At 46.5% G+C, this 15,569-nt stretch overlaps 1 pseudogene; it reads left to right on the top strand.

The window, feature by feature from the left end:
• Positions 1-1,027: 1,027 nt before the first annotated feature.
• On the top strand, positions 1,028-15,165 carry LOC117443964 (P2Y purinoceptor 3-like; annotated as a pseudogene).
• The last annotated feature ends 404 nt before the right edge of the window (positions 15,166-15,569 follow it).

Here is a 15,569-nt window from a genome sequence, read left to right on the forward strand (position 1 = left end):
TCCAGGTGTTCTGGGAAATGAACGTCCAGAAGGAAGGAGGTGGTCTCTGTGACGTATCGGTATCTAACAAAGCTTCATCCGCTATCTCGCAACGTGAGTCAAGGAACGAATAACCAACACACCGAACCGGGATGGATCGGGTCCGTCGTCCTGCTGGGGAACGATCAAACCAGTCAGAGTCAGACAGAACATATGTTGTGTCCGCCCGGTGATTTTGGATCAGCTCCAGATTTGAACCAGTTCTTCATCAGACCCCGGGACGTCCTTCCACCACATGTCATGACATCCAAGACGTCTTCAACAAACCAGCAAGAGACAATCGGCTTGTGTTTCACCCGTTTCCATGACGTCCAGGCCGGGTATTTAGTTCTGATCAGGAAACGAGAAGGGCAGTCAGAGAGCCACCAGGACCCTCTGGTTCTTAGTGACCCGGTCCTTTTACTGTTAACCGGCTGACGATCAGACGATCAAAAGCCTCGAAAGGCATGGCGCTGAAGAATTATGCATCCCCCTCCATTACTGTGGGGTCTGCTCTAAAGTTCTTCTTGTGGGGAAAACCCACTATTTCCCACGAGAGACTGAAGCCATTTACCTTTCTTTAGGATGTTGTTGTTGATATATCAATAAACAGGAAGTAGCTGCAGATCTGCTTTCTGGTAGAGACAGAACTGACAAAGCTCTTAGCTCCAGGCCAAGAAACCGTACTCTACAAACCAATGGACGACGTCTTCGAGATTAAATCTATTTCTTATACAGGCTATGTTCAGGTAACCCAATAAGGTGTTGTCGTATGTCCCACAGTCCTCTTTGTCCAACACGGTTTAGTTGGAGGGTAAACAGTCTGGTTCTGAGATACTTGAATAAATATGCACGACACGTGTTTTAACTGTCGGTTCGAGGCCATTTATAAAGAAACACACATTCCTAAACAGCTGCGATTGACCCCCGGCTGAAGGGACCTCAAAGGCCGGCAGACGGGAACGAGAGGTTTCCGGAAGGCCTCGTTAATGATTGAGCGGCTAACGGAGTGAAACGTGTTCTTCATCAGCGAAACGCCGGCGGGACACAGTGAACAAGGTTTTCCAAACTAATGACCGCTGGGCTTTCTTTCCTCAGAGACGCTTCGGACATGGGTCAGACGACGAAGACGAGTGCAGACGGAGATCGATGAGAGGAAGGAAGGAAAGGACTCAGGAGACGAGATGATGCCAGAGGTATTTATGAGACAACAACTTAGAGAAGTTTGATATTCGTTGTGTTTAAAACCAGAGAGAAAGTGGATCAGAAACCAGACCGTGTCCGTTTGTAACTCGGCTTCCTCGTTACAACCTTACTGCAAGATCAACATATTACATTCAAGAGGACAGCACTCGCATATCCCTTTAGATCAAAGTGGATCAGTCACAAGACATGGAAGCTTTGATCCCAACTATCTTTATTCTTTGAATCCCCAGACGACACATGTTCCTGTTTTACCGTCACCTCGACTCATCTTTGACTTTTAAGCCACTTTTCTTTTAAACCAGAATTAGGATATTTGAACCTGACTTCCTGCATGAGTCTTTGGACTTTAAATCTTTTGAGCATTCCTCCTCCAATCTCTGGACTTTCAACCAGTTTAAAGGAATCCAAACGTCTTCTTAAGTATTCCCTCCCTCCCTACTAAGGCTCAACCCGTCTTAAGACTTCCTTCAGGCACCTTTGCACTTTAAACCAGAACTCTGCTTGCTCGTTAATAACCTTGCAGTAATACCTTCAAGAGGACACAACGTGCAAATCCCTCTTCGATCAAAGTGGATCATTTACAAGAAACGGAACTTGAGTTTGTGTTTTGATCCCGACTCTCTACTCGTTATATAACCACATCGTAGAATGCATTACATTAATGTACACAATGTCTGTTTGCTTTTTTTATTAATGCCAACATGTATTCCATATTCTATTCCATTCTATTTCTATGTAAATAATGCTGTATGTTTTTATTATTATTAACATTTATGTTATTATAGTTTCTGTGTTAATTTTTAGTTTGACTTTTGAGTCAAATTCCTCGTTCGTGTCGACCTACCTGGCGATCAAACTGACTCTGATTCTGATCACAAAGTCAAGTTCCACTTCTTGTGAATGATCCACTTTAATCTAAGAGGGATATAATAATTAATAATAATAATTCCTTACATTTATTATAGCGCTTTTTCAATGACTCAAAGCGCTTTTACATATACACACATTACACATATATCGTACATGCAATGGTCAGAAACTGTGGACAATACCCACAGGAGCAAGTTCAGGTGAAGTGTCTTGCCCAAGGACACACGTCTTGTTCTCTTGAATTCATTATTTGAATCTTACAGTCCAGAAAGCGGAGTTGGAAGTTCCTCGTAGCGTCAGCCCGCCTGGGTCCAGTGACCTTCACCGTGTTATTGAACATGTTCGTGTAAAGTCCATATTGTAACTGGACTGAACACAACGTGCATATCCAAGGATACTCAACAAGAAGTGGAACTTGACTTTGTGATCAGAATTAGAATCAGATTTATTACCAGGTAGGTCGACACCTACGAGGAATTTGACTTGATGTTGCGTACATACAAATAAAAGAAAACCCACAGATAGAGCTGGACGGCGTAGTTTGATATTCAGACGTCTATTGATTGTGTCTAGAAGCTGATTCTAGCGATGCACGAACGTGGCTCAGAAACACAGCAAAGTTCATGTGAATGTCCATGTTGTAACTGTACGGCCGGTTAGTAACCTTAGGAGACGTACGAGAACAACACTTAATAGATTTGTTAGATCAAAGTGGATCAAGACCTGGAACTTGAGTTTGTGTTTTGATCCCGACTCTCTTTATTCTCAGATGAAACTCCAGGAGGAACGGATCCAATAACCTTCACCATGTTGTTGAACCAGATCTCCAACGTGACTCCGGACGTCGGGTTGTTGCCGACCGAGTCTCTGATCGACCAATCGAACGCCTCTTCCCTCGCGCCGCCCTCCTGCAGCATCGATGAGTCCTACAAGTACGTGTTCCTGCCGGTGTGCTACTCCCTGACCTTCGTGTTCAGCCTCAGCCTGAACTCGGTGGTGCTGTTGCGGTCGTGCGGCACCAGGCGGCGCTGGAACACCTCTCTGATCTACATGGTGAACCTGGCCTCCACAGACCTGATGTACGGCCTCTCGCTGCCCTTCCTGGTGGCCAGCTACATCCTGAGGGACCGCTGGGTGTTCGGAGACTTCATGTGTCGCCTCGTACGCTTCCTGTTCTACTTCAACCTGTACTGCTCCATCTTCTTCCTCACCTGCATCTCCGTGCACAGGTAGGACGCCGCGGCGTAGCGATGGAGAGTCCAGGCGTAGCGATGGAGAGTCCAGGCGTAGCGATGGAGAGTCCAGGCGTAGCGATGGAGAGTCCAGGCGTAGCGATGGAGAGTCCAGGCGTAGAGATGGAGAGTCCAGGCGTAGCGATGGAGAGTCCAGGCGTAGCGATGGAGAGTCCAGGCGTAGCGATGCAGAGTCCAGGCGTAGCGATGGAGAGTCCAGGCGTAGCGACGGAGAGTCCAGGCGTAGCGATGGAGAGTTCAGGCGTAGCGATGGAGAGTCCAGGCGTAGCGATGCAGAGTCCAGGCGTAGCGATGGAGAGTCCAGGCGTAGCGATGGAGAGTCCAGGCGTAGCGATGGAGAGTTCAGGCGTAGCGATGCAGAGTCCAGGCGTAGCGATGGAGAGTCCAGGCGTAGCGATGGAGAGTCCAGGCGTAGCGAAGCAGAGTCCAGGCGTAGCGATGGAGAGTCCAGGCGTAGCGGTGGAGAGTTCAGGCGTAGCGATGGAGAGTCCAGGCTTAGCGATGCAGAGTCCAGGCGTAGCGATGGAGAGTCCAGGCGTAGCGATGCAGAGTCCAGGCGTAGCGATGCAGAGTCCAGGCGTAGCGATGGAGAGTCCAGGCGTAGCGATGGAGAGTCCAGGCGTAGCGATGGAGAGTCCAGGCGTAGAGATGGAGAGTTCAGGCGTAGAGATGGAGAGTCCAGGCGTAGCGATGGAGAGTCCAGGCGTAGCGATGGAGAGTCCAGGCGTAGCGGTGGAGAGTCCAGGCGTAGCGATGGAGAGTCCAGGCGTAGCGATGGAGAGTCCAGGCGTAGAGATGGAGAGTCCAGGCGTAGCGATGGAGAGTCCAGGCGTAGCGATGGAGAGTTCAGGCGTAGCGATGGAGAGTCCAGGCGTAGCGATGCAGAGTCCAGGCGTAGAGATGGAGAGTCCAGGCGTAGCGATGGAGAGTCCAGGCGTAGAGATGGAGAGTCCAGGCGTAGCGATGGAGAGTTCAGGCGTAGCGATGGAGAGTCCAGGCGTAGCGATGCAGTGTCCAGGCGTAGAGATGGAGAGTCCAGGCGTAGCGATGGAGAGTCCAGGCGTAGCGATGGAGAGTCCAGGCGTAGCGATGCAGAGTCCAGGCGTAGCGATGGAGAGTCCAGGCGTAGCGATGGAGAGTCCAGGCGTAGCGATGGAGAGTCCAGGCGTAGCGATGGAGAGTTCAGGCGTAGCGATGCAGAGTCCAGGCGTAGCGATGGAGAGTCCAGGAGTAGCGATGGAGAGTCCAGGAGTAGCGATGGAGAGTCCAGGCGTAGCGATGGAGAGTTCAGGCGTAGCGATGGAGAGTCCAGGCGTAGCGATGGAGAGTTCAGGCGTAGCGATGGAGAGTCCAGGCGTAGCGATGGAGAGTCCAGGCGTAGCGAAGCAGAGTCCAGGCGTAGCGATGGAGAGTTCAGGCGTAGCGATGGAGAGTTCAGGCGTAGCGATGCAGAGTCCAGGCGTAGCGATGGAGAGTTCAGGCGTAGCGATGGAGAGTCCAGGCGTAGCGATGGAGAGTCCAGGCGTAGCGAAGCAGAGTCCAGGCGTAGCGATGGAGAGTCCAGGCGTAGCGGTGGAGAGTTCAGGCGTAGCGATGCAGAGTCCAGGCGTAGCGATGGAGAGTCCAGGCGTAGCGATGGAGAGTCCAGGCGTAGCGATGGAGAGTCCAGGCGTAGCGATGGAGAGTCCAGGCGTAGCGATGGAGAGTCCAGGCGTAGCGATGGAGAGTCCAGGCGTAGAGATGGAGAGTTCAGGCGTAGCGGTGGAGAGTTCAGGCGTAGCGGTGGAGAGTTCAGGCGTAGCGATGCAGAGTCCAGGCGTAGCGATGGAGAGTCCAGGCGTAGAGATGGAGAGTTCAGGCGTAGCGATGCAGAGTCCAGGCGTAGCGATGGAGAGTCCAGGCGTAGCGATGGAGAGTTCAGGCGTAGCGATGCAGAGTCCAGGCGTAGCGATGGAGAGTCCAGGCGTAGCGATGCAGAGTCCAGGCGTAGAGATGGAGAGTCCAGGCGTAGCGATGGAGAGTCCAGGCGTAGCGATGGAGAGTCCAGGCGTAGCGATGGAGAGTCCAGGCGTAGCGATGGAGAGTCCAGGCGTAGCGATGGAGAGTCCAGGCGTAGCGAGGGAGAGTCCAGGCGTAGCGAGGGAGAGTCCAGGCGTAGCGACGGAGAGTTCAGGCGTAGCGACGGAGAGTCCAGGCGTAGCGACGGAGAGTCCAGGCGTAGCGACGGAGAGTCCAGGCGTAGCGAAGCAGAGTCCAGGCGTAGCGATGGAGAGTCCAGGCGTAGCGATGGAGAGTCCAGGCGTAGCGATGCAGAGTTCAGGCGTAGCGATGGAGAGTCCAGGCGTAGCGATGGAGAGTCCAGGCGTAGCGATGCAGAGTCCAGGCGTAGCGATGGAGAGTCCAGGCGTAGAGAAGGAGAGTCCAGGCGTAGCGATGGAGAGTCCAGGCGTAGCGATGGAGAGTCCAGGCGTAGCGATGGAGAGTCCAGGCGTAGCGATGGAGAGTCCAGGCGTAGCGATGCAGAGTTCAGGCGTAGCGATGGAGAGTCCAGGCGTAGCGATGGAGAGTCCAGGCGTAGCGATGCAGAGTCCAGGCGTAGCGATGGAGAGTCCAGGCGTAGCGATGGAGAGTCCAGGCGTAGCGAAGGAGAGTCCAGGCGTAGCGATGGAGAGTCCAGGCGTAGCGATGGAGAGTCCAGGCGTAGCGATGGAGAGTCCAGGCGTAGCGATGCAGAGTCCAGGCGTAGAGATGGAGAGTCCAGGCGTAGCGATGGAGAGTCCAGGCGTAGCGATGGAGAGTCCAGGCGTAGCGATGGAGAGTCCAGGCGTAGCGATGCAGAGTCCAGGCGTAGCGATGGAGAGTCCAGGCGTAGCGATGGAGAGTCCAGGCGTAGCGATGGAGAGTCCAGGCGTAGAGATGGAGAGTCCAGGCGTAGCGATGGAGAGTCCAGGCGTAGAGATGGAGAGTCCAGGCGTAGCGATGGAGAGTCCAGGCGTAGCGATGGAGAGTTCAGGCGTAGCGATGGAGAGTCCAGGCGTAGCGATGGAGAGTCCAGGCGTAGCGATGGAGAGTCCAGGCGTAGCGATGGAGAGTCCAGGCGTAGCGATGCAGAGTCCAGGCGTAGCGATGGAGAGTCCAGGCGTAGCGATGGAGAGTCCAGGCGTAGAGATGGAGAGTCCAGGCGTAGCGATGGAGAGTCCAGGCGTAGCGATGGAGAGTCCAGGCGTAGCGATGGAGAGTTCAGGCGTAGCGATGGAGAGTCCAGGCGTAGCGATGGAGAGTCCAGGCGTAGAGATGGAGAGTCCAGGCGTAGCGATGGAGAGTCCAGGCGTAGAGATGGAGAGTCCAGGCGTAGCGATGGAGAGTCCAGGCGTAGCGATGGAGAGTCCAGGAGTAGAGATGGAGAGTCCAGGCGTAGCGATGGAGAGTCCAGGCGTAGCGATGGAGAGTTCAGGCGTAGCGATGGGGAGTCCAGGCGTAGCGATGCAGAGTCCAGGCGTAGAGATGGAGAGTCCAGGCGTAGCGATGGAGAGTCCAGGCGTAGAGATGGAGAGTCCAGGCGTAGCGATGGAGAGTTCAGGCGTAGCGATGGAGAGTCCAGGCGTAGCGATGCAGAGTCCAGGCGTAGAGATGGAGAGTCCAGGCGTAGCGATGGAGAGTCCAGGCGTAGAGATGGAGAGTCCAGGCGTAGCGATGGAGAGTCCAGGCGTAGCGATGGAGAGTCCAGGCGTAGCGATGGAGAGTCCAGGCGTAGCGATGGAGAGTCCAGGCGTAGCGATGGAGAGTTCAGGCGTAGCGATGGAGAGTCCAGGCGTAGCGATGCAGAGTCCAGGCGTAGAGATGGAGAGTCCAGGCGTAGCGATGGAGAGTCCAGGCGTAGAGATGGAGAGTCCAGGCGTAGCGATGGAGAGTCCAGGCGTAGCGATGGAGAGTCCAGGCGTAGCGATGCAGAGTCCAGGCGTAGAGATGGAGAGTCCAGGCGTAGCGATGGAGAGTCCAGGCGTAGCGATGGAGAGTCCAGGCGTAGCGATGCAGAGTCCAGGCGTAGCGATGGAGAGTCCAGGCGTAGCGATGGAGAGTCCAGGCGTAGCGATGGAGAGTCCAGGAGTAGCGATGGAGAGTTCAGGCGTAGCGATGCAGAGTCCAGGCGTAGCGATGGAGAGTCCAGGAGTAGCGATGGAGAGTCCAGGAGTAGCGATGGAGAGTCCAGGCGTAGCGATGGAGAGTTCAGGCGTAGCGATGGAGAGTTCAGGCGTAGCGATGGAGAGTTCAGGCGTAGCGATGCAGAGTCCAGGCGTAGCGATGGAGAGTTCAGGCGTAGCGATGGAGAGTCCAGGCGTAGCGATGGAGAGTCCAGGCGTAGCGAAGCAGAGTCCAGGCGTAGCGATGGAGAGTCCAGGCGTAGCGGTGGAGAGTTCAGGCGTAGCGATGCAGAGTCCAGGCGTAGCGATGGAGAGTCCAGGCGTAGCGATGGAGAGTCCAGGCGTAGCGATGGAGAGTCCAGGCGTAGCGATGGAGAGTCCAGGCGTAGCGATGGAGAGTCCAGGCGTAGCGATGGAGAGTCCAGGCGTAGCGATGGAGAGTTTAGGCGTAGCGGTGGAGAGTTCAGGCGTAGCGGTGGAGAGTTCAGGCGTAGCGATGCAGAGTCCAGGCGTAGCGATGGAGAGTCCAGGCGTAGCGATGCAGAGTCCAGGCGTAGCGATGGAGAGTCCAGGCGTAGAGATGGAGAGTTCAGGCGTAGCGATGCAGAGTCCAGGCGTAGCGATGGAGAGTCCAGGCGTAGCGATGGAGAGTTCAGGCGTAGCGATGCAGAGTCCAGGCGTAGCGATGGAGAGTCCAGGCGTAGCGATGCAGAGTCCAGGCGTAGCGATGGAGAGTCCAGGCGTAGCGATGGAGAGTCCAGGCGTAGCGATGGAGAGTCCAGGCGTAGCGATGCAGAGTCCAGGCGTAGCGATGGAGAGTCCAGGCGTAGCGATGGAGAGTCCAGGCGTAGCGAGGGAGAGTCCAGGCGTAGCGAGGGAGAGTCCAGGCGTAGCGACGGAGAGTTCAGGCGTAGCGACGGAGAGTCCAGGCGTAGCGACGGAGAGTCCAGGCGTAGCGACGGAGAGTCCAGGCGTAGCGGTGGAGAGTCCAGGCGTAGCGATGGAGAGTCCAGGCGTAGCGATGGAGAGTCCAGGCGTAGCGGTGGAGAGTCCAGGCGTAGCGGTGGAGAGTCCAGGCGTAGCGGTGGAGAGTTCAGGCGTAGCGATGGAGAGTCCAGGCGTAGCGATGGAGAGTCCAGGCGTAGCGGTGGAGAGTTCAGGCGTAGAGATGGAGAGTCCAGGCGTAGCGATGGAGAGTCCAGGCGTAGCTTTGACGAGTATATTTGTTGTGCCAGGCAGGAAAGCAGCGAATCTCCATTTTTAGTCATAAAAAGTCATAAAATGACCAGAAACTGATGGAACCTTTTAAATGGGATGTTTTAGCACGATATGATATTCCTAAAGAAAACTATAGAATACAAATCGAGGCTTCTTCCAGACTGTTTAAGACTTTAAAGACTAACAATACTTTTTAAGACCTATTGCGGCTTTTTAAGTTAAGACTGTTTAAGACTTCTCTCCTAGTCCTCAGGAGCAAAATCATAGTTTTAGTTTACGATAAAAAAAAAAACGGATGATGTTGTTGATTGAACCTTCCAAAGTTAACACGATTTGGGTTTTATAATGTAAACATTTAACAGATTTCTTATTGCTGTTTTAAGACTTTAACCTGTTAAGCCGGGAGCCCCACGGGAGCCCCTGCCCCCATTTAGCAACCTATCAACGTGTCATTCCCACTTAACGGGAAGAAACTCAGCTAACTCACGATATGAACCATTTTTACCGAAACGAAACACAACTCTAACGCCAAGCGTCTGAATTAGCACTAAGCGAAAGAGTGCTAACGCACTTAGCACATAACTCACGGTAGCAATATTTTATACTTCATCGGATCTGCACAAACAAGATAGATCGAAGGCGAAACCAGACAACTTAGCTTTACGGGGCGAAACGGCAATACTGTACGTCTTACCTTTGCTGTTTTCTGATCAAAAGTCGTGTTCAATGGCATTAGAACGCATATAAACGCTGCTGAAGGTTAATCCACTGTCTCTGTGTCCATCATCACATTTTGTCAATAAGAGTAGTTTTCATATATAGCTTCTACGAGAGCTACCAGAGTGGATGAGCTTCCGGTTTTCGGCATCACTCTTACTCCTCAATGGTAATGTTTAGATGGATTTAGGAACCTCCCCTCGATTCCATTGGCTCTCACGGTTCAAATGAGAAGTCAATCATCAACATCGACCGATGGGTTCCAGAGATATGTCAAATCCACCCAAATGTTTTCTTTTCTTCTAAACCTCTCTAAAGGTCAAAGGTCACTTGTTCTGCATCGATCTTGATACAGAGTACTTATTATATGTTGTACTTTGGATTCCTAAAGTTTGTAGTCTACCATCCATCATCCAAGGGTGGTTTTCACTATAAGTCATGTTTCTTCTTTTGGACGGACACAATAATTTACAGTTTTTTACTGTGTTCAATCTGAATTTACTTTCAAATAGAAACATCTATATTGATTCTGACTGTTCTGCATCCAGCTCACAGGTTCATCGTTACTTTGAGAAAAGGGATTATTAATGTAACCCTTTTAGAAGATATGGTCATTTGTTCTTGGAAAGTCATGTTCGAGCCTGAGACCTGAAAACAGGCTCGGGCTGAACAGGTTAAAGACTTCTTAAGAGAACTCTCCCTGGTCTCCGGCTTGAGCTTCATCTCAGGATCCGTGTGTCTGTGGTCCTCTCCTGAAGGGAAGGAGTCATCACATACAGAGCATCAGCTAGTTCCTGAGCAGTGTCCTTCACATGCTGATATCAAGAGAGGGAGTCACACAGTCACAAGATGGAGGAACAGAAAGCAGTATCAATGTTTACTTCAGAGTAGCTCCACGTCAGAAATGAGCATGCTTGATGTCTCTCTCCACAGAGGCTGAGTCATCATGTTCATCACATAGCTATCATCTGCCTCAGACAGTCCTGATGCTCTTCTATCACACATCCTGTCCTGTTCACAGCTAGTTGATACCTTTGTAGCATGCTGCTCTCATGTTGGAGGAGGACACTCAGGATTTTCACATCAACTTCTCCCCTGGTCCTCAGGTACCTGGGGATCTGCCACCCGATGCGGACCATCACTCTGGAGAGCAAGCGGGTGGTGAAGGCCACCTGCGCCCTGGTGTGGGTGGTGGTCTTCATCCTCACCTGCCCCATCTTCAGGTTCGCTCAGACGGGATACGTGAGGCGTGGCGGCGGGTCGAGGGAGGACTGGAACATCACGGGAGATTCATCTGAAGACGAGGGCGGATACACCAACTGCTGGGACGACGCCATCGACGAAGAGTTCGCCGACTACGTCCCGTACGGCATCTTCCTCCACCTGCTGTGCTTCTTCCTGCCCTTCCTCATCATCGCCTGGTGCTACTCTCAAGTGGTTTTGGTAATTTGATGGCTTTTTATCACTATGTCTTTTTTGAAAATATGTGATATCATTAACGGGCATACCCTTAAAGTCTGTTAAGTTTTATTCTATTCTAACTGTCCTAATACGTCTTTAAAAGTCCTAATACATCTTTAAAAGTCTTAATACGTCTTAAAAAGTCCTAATACGTCTTTAAAAGTCCTAATACGTCTTTAAAAGTCCTAATACGTCTTTCACAGTCCTAATACGTCTTTAAAAGTCTTAATATGTCTTTAACAGTCCTAATACGTCTTTAAAAGTCTTAATACGTCTTTAAAAGTCCTAATACGTCTTTAAAAGTCCTAATACGTCTTTAAAACTCTTAATACGTCTTAAAAAGTCTTAATACGTCTTTAAAAGTCTTAATACGTCTTTAAAGGTCTTAATACGTCTTTAAAGGTCTTAATACGTCTTTGAAAGTCCTAATACGTCTTTAAAACTCTTAATACGTCTTAAAAAGTCTTAATACGTCTTTAAAAGTCTTAATACGTCTTTAAAAATCCTAATACGTCTTTAAAAGTCTTAATACGTCTTTGAAAGTCCTAATACGTCTTTAAAACTCTTAATACGTCTTAAAAAGTCTTAATACGTCTTTAAAAGTCTTAATACGTCTTTAAAAGTCCTAATACGTCTTAAAAAGTCTTAATACGTCTTTAAAAGTCCTAATACGTCTTTGAAAGTCCTAATACGTCTTTAAAAGTCCTAATACGTCTTTAAAAGTCCTAATACGTCTTTAAAGGTCTTAATACGTCTTAAAAAGTCTTAATACATCTTTAAAAGTCCTAATACGTCTTTAAAAGTCCTAATACGTCTTTAAAAGTCTTAATACGTCTTTAAAAGTCCTAATACCTCTTTAAAAGTCTTAATACGTCTTTAAAACTCTTAATACGTCTTAAAAAGTCTTAATACGTCTTTAAAAGTCTTAATACGTCTTTAAAACTCTTAATACGTCTTAAAAAGTCTTAATACGTCTTTAAAAGTCCTAATACGTCTTTAAAAGTCTTAATACGTCTTTAAAAGTCCTAATACGTCTTTAAAAGTCCTCATACCTGTTTAAAAGTCTTAATACGTCTTTAAAACTCTTAATACGTCTTAAAAAGTCCTAATACGTCTTTAAAAGTCTTAATACGTCTTTAAAAGTCCTAATACGTCTTTAAAAGTCCTAATACGTCTTTAAAAGTCCTAATACGTCTTTAAAAGTCTTAATACGTCTTTAAAAGGTCCTAATACGTCTTTAAAACTCTTAATACGTCTTTAAAAGTCCTAATACGTCTTTAAAAGTTCTAATACGTCTTTAAAACTCTTAATACGTCTTTAAAAGTCTTAATACGTCTTTAAAAGTCCTAATACGTCTTTAAAAGTCTGAATACGTCTTTAAAAGTCTGAATACGTCTTTAAAAGTCCTAATACGTCTTTAAAAGTCCTAATACGTCTTAAAAAGTCCTAATACGTCTTTGAAAGTCCTAATACGTCTTTAAAAGTCCTAATACGTCTTTAAAAGTCCTAATACGTCTTTAAAGGTCTTAATACGTCTTAAAAAGTCTTAATACGTCTTTAAAAGTCCTAATACGTCTTTAAAAGTCCTAATACGTCTTTAAAAGTCTTAATACGTCTTTAAAAGTCCTAATACCTCTTTAAAACTCTTAATACGTCTTAAAAAGTCTTAACGTCTTTAAAAGTCCTAATACGTCTTTAAAAGTCTTAATACGTCTTTAAAAGTCCTAATACGTCTTTAAAAGTCCTCATACCTGTTTAAAAGTCTTAATACGTCTTTAAAACTCTTAATACGTCTTAAAAAGTCCTAATACGTCTTTAAAAGTCCTAATACGTCTTTAAAAGTCTTAATACGTCTTTAAAAGTCCTAATACGTCTTTAAAAGTCCTAATATGTCTTTAAAAGTCTTAATACGTCTTTAAAAGTCCTAATACGTCTTTAAAACTCTTAATACGTCTTTAAAAGTCCTAATACGTCTTTAAAAGTCTGAATACGTCTTTAAAAGTCCTAATACGTCTTTAAAAGTCTTAATACGTCTTTAAAAGTCCTAATACGTCTTTAAAAGTCCTCATACCTGTTTAAAAGTCTTAATACGTCTTTAAAACTCTTAATACGTCTTAAAAAGTCCTAATACGTCTTTAAAAGTCCTAATACGTCTTTAAAGTCTTAATACGTCTTTAAAAGTCCTAATACGTCTTTAAAAGTCCTAATACGTCTTTAAAAGTCCTAATATGTCTTTAAAAGTCTTAATACGTCTTTAAAAGTCCTAATACGTCTTTAAACTCTTAATACGTCTTTAAAAGTCCTAATACGTCTTTAAAAGTTCTAATACGTCTTTAAAAGTCTTAATACGTCTTTAAAAGTCTTAATACGTCTTTAAAAGTCCTAATACGTCTTTAAAAGTCTGAATACGTCTTTAAAAGTCCTAATACGTCTTTAAAAGTCCTAATACGTCTTAAAAAGTCCTAATACGTCTTTGAAAGTCTTAATACGTCTTTAAAAGTCCTAATACGTCTTTAAAAGTCCTAATACGTCTTTAAAAGTCCTCATACCTGTTTAAAAGTCTTAATACGTCTTTAAAAGTCTTAATACGTCTTAAAAAGTCCTAATACGTCTTTAAAAGTCCTAATACGTCTTTAAAAGTCTTAATACGTCTTTAAAAGTCCTAATACGTCTTTAAAAGTCCTAATACGTCTTTAAAAGTCCTAATATGTCTTTAAAAGTCCTAATACGTCTTTAAAAGTCCTCATACCTGTTTAAAAGTCTTAATACGTCTTTAAAACTCTTAATACGTCTTAAAAAGTCCTAATACGTCTTTAAAAGTCTTAATACGTCTTTAAAAGTCCTAATACGTCTTTAAAAGTCCTAATATGTCTTTAAAAGTCTTAATACGTCTTTAAAAGTCTAATACGTCTTTAAAAGTCCTAATACGTCTTTAAAAGTCCTAATACGTCTTTAAAAGTCCTAATACGTCTTTAAAAGTCCTAATACGTCTTTAAAAGTCCTAATACGTCTTTAAAAGTCCTAATATGTCTTTAAAAGTCTTAATACGTCTTTAAAAGTCCTAATACGTCTTTAAAACTCTTAATACGTCTTTAAAACTCTTAATACGTCTTTAAAACTCTTAATACGTCTTAAAAAGTCCTAATACGTCTTTAAAAGTCCTAATACGTCTTTAAAAGTCCTAATATGTCTTTAAAAGTCCTAATACGTCTTTAAAAGTCCTCATACCTGTTTAAAAGTCTTAATACGTCTTTAAAACTCTTAATACGTCTTAAAAAGTCCTAATACGTCTTTAAAAGTCTTAATACGTCTTTAAAGTCCTAATACGTCTTTAAAAGTCCTAATACGTCTTTAAAAGTCTTAATACGTCTTTAAAAGTCCTAATACGTCTTTAAAAGTCTTAATACGTCTTTAAAAGTCCTAATACGTCTTTAAAACTCTTAATACGTCTTTAAAAGTCCTAATACGTCTTTAAAAGTCCTAATACGTCTTTAAAAGTCCTAATATGTCTTTAAAAGTCTTAATACGTCTTTAAAAGTCCTAATACGTCTTTAAAACTCTTAATACGTCTTTAAAACTCTTAATACGTCTTAAAAAGTCCTAATACGTCTTTAAAAGTCCTAATACGTCTTTAAAAGTCCTAATATGTCTTTAAAAGTCTTAATACGTCTTTAAAAGTCCTAATACGTCTTTAAAAGTCTTAATACGTCTTTAAAAGTCCAATACGTCTTTAAAACTCTTAATACGTCTTTACAAGTCCTAATACGTCTTTAAAAGTCCTAATATGTCTTTAAAAGTCTTAATACGTCTTTAAAAGTCCTAATACGTCTTTAAAAGTCTTAATACGTCTTTAAAAAGTCCTAATACGTCTTTAAAACTCTTAATACGTCTTTAAAAGTCTTAATACGTCTTTAAAAGTCCTAATACGTCTTTAAAACTCTTAATACGTCTTTAAAAGTCCTAATATGTCTTTAAAAGTCTGAATACGTCTACTCTCCAGACCATTTTCCAGACTCTCCGATCCCCCCCGGCTCCACGGAGGGCGGAGAGGACGACGGGGCGACGGAGGGCGAGCGCGAGCGGACGTCCGTCTCCATCTCCGGGTCGCAGTACTCTCACTACATCCGGAGGAGGAGGAAGTCCATCAGAACCATCGTGACCATCACCCTGCTGTTCGCTCTGTGCTTCCTGCCCTTCCACGTGACGCGGACGCTGTTCCTGCTGCTGCGGCGCGCGGAGGCTGCAGGCTGATGAAGACCGTCTCCATCTGCTACAAGTGACGGGGTGTCTCTTCTCCATCAACACGTGTCCCCTCTTCTCCATGTCTCTTCTACATCAACATGTGTCCCCTCTTCTTCATGTCTCTTCTACATCAACATGTGTCCCCTCTTCTACATCAACATGTGTCCCCTCTTCATCATGTCTCTTCTACATCAACATGTGTCCCCTCTTCTTCATGTCTCTTCTACATCAACATGTGTCCCCTCTTCTTCATGTCTCTTCTACATCAAATGTGTCCCCTCTTCTTCATGTCTCTTCTACATCAAAATGTGTCCCCTCTTCTTCATGTCTCTTCTACAACAACACGTGTCCCCTCTTCTCCGTGTCTCCTCTACATCAACATGTGTCCCCTCTTCTCCATGTCTCCTCTACATCAACATGTGTCCCCTCTTCTTCACGTCTC

The sequence above is a fragment of the Pseudochaenichthys georgianus genome, unplaced genomic scaffold, assembly GCF_902827115.2.
Source record: "Pseudochaenichthys georgianus unplaced genomic scaffold, fPseGeo1.2 scaffold_713_arrow_ctg1, whole genome shotgun sequence".
NCBI lineage: Eukaryota > Metazoa > Chordata > Actinopteri > Perciformes > Channichthyidae > Pseudochaenichthys > Pseudochaenichthys georgianus.